Raw genomic sequence first — 7500 nt, forward strand, 5'->3', positions numbered from 1 at the left:
GGCACGGAGGCTCTGCTGGAGTACCAGGGGCACGGAGCCTCTGCTGGAGTACCAGGGGCACGGAGGCTCTGCTGGAGTACCAGGGGCACGGAGCCTCTGCTGGAGTACCAGGGGCACGGAGGCTCTGCTGGAGTACCAGGGGCGCGGAGCCTCTGCCGGAGTACCAGGGGCTCGGAGGCTCTGCTGGAGTACCAGGGGCACGGAGCCTCTGCTGGAGTACCAGGGGCACGGAGCCTCTGCTAGAGTACCAGGGGCGCGAAGCTTGGTTTGGAGTACCAGGGGCGCGAAGTGCTGGGCGGTGCGGCCAAGGGGGTTTAGCCCGAGGAGGGGTGCTTAAGTGTGGGTACACAGGGGCGGCCGGTGCGCTGGGTCCCCCGGGCCGGCGGTGGCTGGCCGGAGGCTCCCCCAGAGAGGGGAGAGAAGAGGGAGGGAGACAGAGAGCTGGGTGAAGTGAGGATGGAACATGGATTAAAGTGTCCCCTAAGATCTGCCTCCAGTGCTGGGTGGAGGTGGGAGAATGAGGCCTGGGAGGTTGAGAGTCTCCCCCAGAGAGGGGAGAGAGGAGGGAGGGAGACAGAGAGCCAGAGAGCTGGGTGAAGTGAGCATGGAACACAGGGGATTAATTCCCCCTTTAATGCCTGCCTCCAGCGCTGGGTGGAGGTGGGAGAATGAGGCCTGGGACGGTGAGAGTCTCCCCCAGAGAGGGGAGAGAGGAGGGAGGGAGACAGAGAGCCAGAGAGCTGGGTGAAGTGAGGGTGGTACAGGGATTAAAGTGTCCCCTAAGATCTTACTCCAGTGCTGGGTGGAGGTGGGAGAATGAGGCCTGGGACGGTGAGAGTCTCCCCCAGAGAGGGGAGAGAAGAGGGAGGGAGGGAGACAGAGAGCCAGAGAGCTGGGTGAAGTGAGCATGGAACACAGGGGATTAATTCCCCCTTTAATGCCTGCCTCCAGCGCTGGGTGGAGGTGGGAGAATGAGGCCTGGGAGGTTGAGAGTCTCCCCCAGAGAGGGGAGAGAAGAGGGAGGGAGACAGAGAGCCAGGGAGCTGGGTGAAGTGAGGGTGGAACACGGGGGATTAATTCCCCCTTTAATGCCTGCCTCCAGCGCTGGGTGGAGGTGGGAGAATGAGGCCTGGGACGGTGAGAGTCTCCCCCAGAGAGGGGAGAGAAGAGGGAGGGAGACAGAGAGCCAGGGAGCTGGGTGAAGTGAGGGTGGTACAGGGATTAAAGTGTCCCCTAAGATCTGACTCCAGTGCTGGGTGGAGGTGGGAGAATGAGGCCTGGGACGGTGAGAGTCTCCCCCAGAGAGGGGAGAGAAGAGGGAGGGAGGGAGACAGAGAGCCAGAGAGCTGGGTGAAGTGAGCATGGAACACAGGGGATTAATTCCCCCTTTAATGCCTGCCTCCAGCGCTGGGTGGAGGTGGGAGAATGAGGCCTGGGACGGTGAGAGTCTCCCCCAGAGAGGGGAGAGAAGAGGGAGGGAGGGAGACAGAGAGCCAGAGAGCTGGGTGAAGTGAGCATGGAACACAGGGGATTAATTCCCCCTTTAATGCCTGCCTCCAGCGCTGGGTGGAGGTGGGAGAATGAGGCCTGGGAGGTTGAGAGTCTCCCCCAGAGAGGGGAGAGAAGAGGGAGGGAGACAGAGAGCCAGAGAGCTGGGTGAAGTGAGCATGGAACACAGGGGATTAATTCCCCCTTTAATGCCTGCCTCCAGCGCTGGGTGGAGGTGGGAGAATGAGGCCTGGGAGGTTGAGAGTCTCCCCCAGAGAGGGGAGAGAAGAGGGAGGGAGACAGCCAGCCAGAGAGCTGGGTGAAGTGAGCATGGAACACAGGGGATTAATTCCCCCTTTAATGCCTGCCTCCAGCGCTGGGTGGAGGCGGGAGAATGAGGCCTGGGACGGTGAGAGTCTCCCCCAGAGAGGGGAGAGAAGAGGGAGGGAGGGAGACAGCCAGCCAGAGAGCTGGGTGAAGTGAGCATGGAACACAGGGGATTAATTCCCCCTTTAATGCCTGCCTCCAGCGCTGGGTGGAGGTGGGAGAATGAGGCCTGGGACGGTGAGAGTCTCCCCCAGAGAGGGGAGAGAAGAGGGAGGGAGACAGAGAGCCAGAGAGCTGGGTGAAGTGAGCATGGAACACAGGGGATTAATTCCCCCTTTAATGCCTGCCTCCAGCGCTGGGTGGAGGTGGGAGAATGAGGCCTGGGAGGTTGAGAGTCTCCCCCAGAGAGGGGAGAGAAGAGGGAGGGAGACAGAGAGCCAGAGAGCTGGGTGAAGTGAGCATGGAACACAGGGGATTAATTCCCCCTTTAATGCCTGCCTCCAGCGCTGGGTGGAGGTGGGAGAATGAGGCCTGGGACGGTGAGAGTCTCCCCCAGAGAGGGGAGAGAAGAGGGAGGGAGACAGCCAGCCAGAGAGCTGGGTGAAGTGAGCATGGAACACAGGGGATTAATTCCCCCTTTAATGCCTGCCTCCAGCGCTGGGTGGAGGTGGGAGAATGAGGCCTGGGACGGTGAGAGTCTCCCCCAGAGAGGGGAGAGAAGAGGGAGGGAGGGAGACAGCCAGCCAGAGAGCTGGGTGAAGTGAGCATGGAACACAGGGGATTAATTCCCCCTTTAATGCCTGCCTCCAGCGCTGGGTGGAGGTGGGAGAATGAGGCCTGGGACGGTGAGAGTCTCCCCCAGAGAGGGGAGAGAAGAGGGAGGGAGACAGAGAGCCAGAGAGCTGGGTGAAGTGAGCATGGAACACAGGGGATTAATTCCCCCTTTAATGCCTGCCTCCAGCGCTGGGTGGAGGTGGGAGAATGAGGCCTGGGAGGTTGAGAGTCTCCCCCAGAGAGGGGAGAGAAGAGGGAGGGAGACAGAGAGCCAGAGAGCTGGGTGAAGTGAGGGTGGTACAGGGATTAAAGTGTCCCCTAAGATCTTACTCCAGTGCTGGGTGGAGGTGGGAGAATGAGGCCTGGGACGGTGAGAGTCTCCCCCAGAGAGGGGAGAGAAGAGGGAGGGAGGGAGACAGAGAGCCAGAGAGCTGGGTGAAGTGAGCATGGAACACAGGGGATTAATTCCCCCTTTAATGCCTGCCTCCAGCGCTGGGTGGAGGTGGGAGAATGAGGCCTGGGAGGTTGAGAGTCTCCCCCAGAGAGGGGAGAGAAGAGGGAGGGAGACAGAGAGCCAGGGAGCTGGGTGAAGTGAGGGTGGAACACGGGGGATTAATTCCCCCTTTAATGCCTGCCTCCAGCGCTGGGTGGAGGTGGGAGAATGAGGCCTGGGACGGTGAGAGTCTCCCCCAGAGAGGGGAGAGAAGAGGGAGGGAGACAGAGAGCCAGGGAGCTGGGTGAAGTGAGGGTGGTACAGGGATTAAAGTGTCCCCTAAGATCTGACTCCAGTGCTGGGTGGAGGTGGGAGAATGAGGCCTGGGACGGTGAGAGTCTCCCCCAGAGAGGGGAGAGAAGAGGGAGGGAGGGAGACAGAGAGCCAGAGAGCTGGGTGAAGTGAGCATGGAACACAGGGGATTAATTCCCCCTTTAATGCCTGCCTCCAGCGCTGGGTGGAGGTGGGAGAATGAGGCCTGGGACGGTGAGAGTCTCCCCCAGAGAGGGGAGAGAAGAGGGAGGGAGGGAGACAGAGAGCCAGAGAGCTGGGTGAAGTGAGCATGGAACACAGGGGATTAATTCCCCCTTTAATGCCTGCCTCCAGCGCTGGGTGGAGGTGGGAGAATGAGGCCTGGGAGGTTGAGAGTCTCCCCCAGAGAGGGGAGAGAAGAGGGAGGGAGACAGAGAGCCAGAGAGCTGGGTGAAGTGAGCATGGAACACAGGGGATTAATTCCCCCTTTAATGCCTGCCTCCAGCGCTGGGTGGAGGTGGGAGAATGAGGCCTGGGAGGTTGAGAGTCTCCCCCAGAGAGGGGAGAGAAGAGGGAGGGAGACAGCCAGCCAGAGAGCTGGGTGAAGTGAGCATGGAACACAGGGGATTAATTCCCCCTTTAATGCCTGCCTCCAGCGCTGGGTGGAGGCGGGAGAATGAGGCCTGGGACGGTGAGAGTCTCCCCCAGAGAGGGGAGAGAAGAGGGAGGGAGACAGCCAGCCAGAGAGCTGGGTGAAGTGAGCATGGAACACAGGGGATTAATTCCCCCTTTAATGCCTGCCTCCAGCGCTGGGTGGAGGTGGGAGAATGAGGCCTGGGACGGTGAGAGTCTCCCCCAGAGAGGGGAGAGAAGAGGGAGGGAGGGAGACAGAGAGCCAGAGAGCTGGGTGAAGTGAGCATGGAACACAGGGGATTAATTCCCCCTTTAATGCCTGCCTCCAGCGCTGGGTGGAGGTGGGAGAATGAGGCCTGGGACGGTGAGAGTCTCCCCCAGAGAGGGGAGAGAAGAGGGAGGGAGACAGAGAGCCAGAGAGCTGGGTGAAGTGAGCATGGAACACAGGGGATTAATTCCCCCTTTAATGCCTGCCTCCAGCGCTGGGTGGAGGTGGGAGAATGAGGCCTGGGAGGTTGAGAGTCTCCCCCAGAGAGGGGAGAGAAGAGGGAGGGAGACAGAGAGCCAGAGAGCTGGGTGAAGTGAGCATGGAACACAGGGGATTAATTCCCCCTTTAATGCCTGCCTCCAGCGCTGGGTGGAGGTGGGAGAATGAGGCCTGGGACGGTGAGAGTCTCCCCCAGAGAGGGGAGAGAAGAGGGAGGGAGACAGCCAGCCAGAGAGCTGGGTGAAGTGAGCATGGAACACAGGGGATTAATTCCCCCTTTAATGCCTGCCTCCAGCGCTGGGTGGAGGTGGGAGAATGAGGCCTGGGACGGTGAGAGTCTCCCCCAGAGAGGGGAGAGAAGAGGGAGGGAGGGAGACAGCCAGCCAGAGAGCTGGGTGAAGTGAGCATGGAACACAGGGGATTAATTCCCCCTTTAATGCCTGCCTCCAGCGCTGGGTGGAGGTGGGAGAATGAGGCCTGGGACGGTGAGAGTCTCCCCCAGAGAGGGGAGAGAAGAGGGAGGGAGACAGAGAGCCAGAGAGCTGGGTGAAGTGAGCATGGAACACAGGGGATTAATTCCCCCTTTAATGCCTGCCTCCAGCGCTGGGTGGAGGTGGGAGAATGAGGCCTGGGAGGTTGAGAGTCTCCCCCAGAGAGGGGAGAGAAGAGGGAGGGAGACAGAGAGCCAGAGAGCTGGGTGAAGTGAGCATGGAACACAGGGGATTAATTCCCCCTTTAATGCCTGCCTCCAGCGCTGGGTGGAGGTGGGAGAATGAGGCCTGGGACGGTGAGAGTCTCCCCCAGAGAGGGGAGAGAAGAGGGAGGGAGACAGCCAGCCAGAGAGCTGGGTGAAGTGAGCATGGAACACAGGGGATTAATTCCCCCTTTAATGCCTGCCTCCAGCGCTGGGTGGAGGTGGGAGAATGAGGCCTGGGACGGTGAGAGTCTCCCCCAGAGAGGGGAGAGAAGAGGGAGGGAGGGAGACAGCCAGCCAGAGAGCTGGGTGAAGTGAGCATGGAACACAGGGGATTAATTCCCCCTTTAATGCCTGCCTCCAGCGCTGGGTGGAGGTGGGAGAATGAGGCCTGGGAGGTTGAGAGTCTCCCCCAGAGAGGGGAGAGAAGAGGGAGGGAGACAGAGAGCCAGAGAGCTGGGTGAAGTGAGCATGGAACACAGGGGATTAATTCCCCCTTTAATGCCTGCCTCCAGCGCTGGGTGGAGGTGGGAGAATGAGGCCTGGGAGGTTGAGAGTCTCCCCCAGAGAGGGGAGAGAAGAGGGAGGGAGACAGCCAGCCAGAGAGCTGGGTGAAGTGAGCATGGAACACAGGGGATTAATTCCCCCTTTAATGCCTGCCTCCAGCGCTGGGTGGAGGTGGGAGAATGAGGCCTGGGACGGTGAGAGTCTCCCCCAGAGAGGGGAGAGAAGAGGGAGGGAGGGAGACAGAGAGCCAGAGAGCTGGGTGAAGTGAGCATGGAACACAGGGGATTAATTCCCCCTTTAATGCCTGCCTCCAGCGCTGGGTGGAGGTGAGATAGGCGGAGGGCGGCGGGTCGGTCGGGGCCAGCGAGAGCCGAGCCCCGGGGGTGCCTGGCGCGAGCGGGGGCTCCGTGTGGCGCGTGGGGGCCGAGCACCGGTGGGGTCCACCCTTTGGCCGGGCCCGGGGGCCCGTGACCGGGTCGGCGGCGGCCGTTGCGGCGCTCCCCGGCCACGGGGCAGTGAAATGGACAGCCTGGCAAAGGCTGGGCGGAAACGGAGCTCATGCCCCCTTTAATGTCTGTCAAGGGTGAGGAGGGGCGGCGGGTCGGTCGGGGCCAGCGAGAGCCGAGCCCCGGGGGTGCCTGGCGCGAGCGGGGGCTCCGTGGGGCGCGTGGGGGCCGAGCACCGGTGGGGTCCACCCTTTGGCCGGGCCCGGGGGCCCGTGACCGGGTCGGCGGCGGCCGTTGCGGCGCTCCCCGGCCACGGGGCAGTGAAATGGACAGCCTGGCAAAGGCTGGGCGGAAACGGAGCTCATGCCCCCTTTAATGTCTGTCAAGGGTGAGGAGGGGCGGCGGGTCGGTCGGGGCCAGCGAGAGCCGAGCCCCGGGGGTGCCTGGCGCGAGCGGGGGCTCCGTGGGGCGCGTGGGGGCCGAGCACCGGTGGGGTCCACCCTTTGGCCGGGCCCGGGGGCCCGTGACCGGGTCGGCGGCGGCCGTTGCGGCGCTCCCCGGCCACGGGGCAGTGAAATGGACAGCCTGGCAAAGGCTGGGCGGAAACGGAGCTCATGCCCCCTTTAATGTCTGTCAAGGGTGAGGAGGGGCGGCGGGTCCGTCGGGGCCAGCGAGAGCCGAGCCCCGGGGGTGCCTGGCGCGAGCGGGGGCTCCGTGGGGCGCGTGGGGGCCGAGCACCGGTGGGGTCCACCCTTTGGCCGGGCCCGGGGGCCCGTGACCGGGTCGGCGGCGGCCGTTGCGGCGCTCCCCGGCCACGGGGCAGTGAAATGGACAGCCTGGCAAAGGCTGGGCGGAAACGGAGCTCATGCCCCCTTTAATGTCTGTCAAGGGTGAGGAGGGGCGGCGGGTCCGTCGGGGCCAGCGAGAGCCGAGCCCCGGGGGTGCCTGGCGCGAGCGGGGGCTCCGTGGGGCGCGTGGGGGCCGAGCACCGGTGGGGTCCACCCTTTGGCCGGGCCCGGGGGCCCGTGACCGGCTCGGCGGCGGCCGTTGCGGCGCTCCCCGGCCACGGGGCAGTGAAATGGACAGCCTGGCAAAGGCTGGGCGGAAACGGAGCTCATGCCCCCTTTAATGTCTGTCACCAGTGCTTGGCGGAGGTGCGAGAGGCGGAGATCGGAGGCTCCCAGAGAGGGGAGAGGGAAAAATGGATGAAAATAGGGTAAAACAGGAGAAAGCCTCCCTCCCTCCCTCCCTCCCTCCTCTATTTCATTTGTTTTTCTTTCCCCCAGGGCTTCATCCAGCAGGGAGGTCGGAGGCTTCCAGCCAGGCGAGAGGGAGAGATGTGAGAAAATCGGATAAAATAGAGTGAGCTTTCTCCCTCGGTTATTTCCCGTGTTTAAAC

The sequence above is a fragment of the Epinephelus lanceolatus genome, chromosome 24 (assembly GCF_041903045.1).
Source record: "Epinephelus lanceolatus isolate andai-2023 chromosome 24, ASM4190304v1, whole genome shotgun sequence".
In the NCBI taxonomy this organism is placed as follows: domain Eukaryota; kingdom Metazoa; phylum Chordata; class Actinopteri; order Perciformes; family Serranidae; genus Epinephelus; species Epinephelus lanceolatus.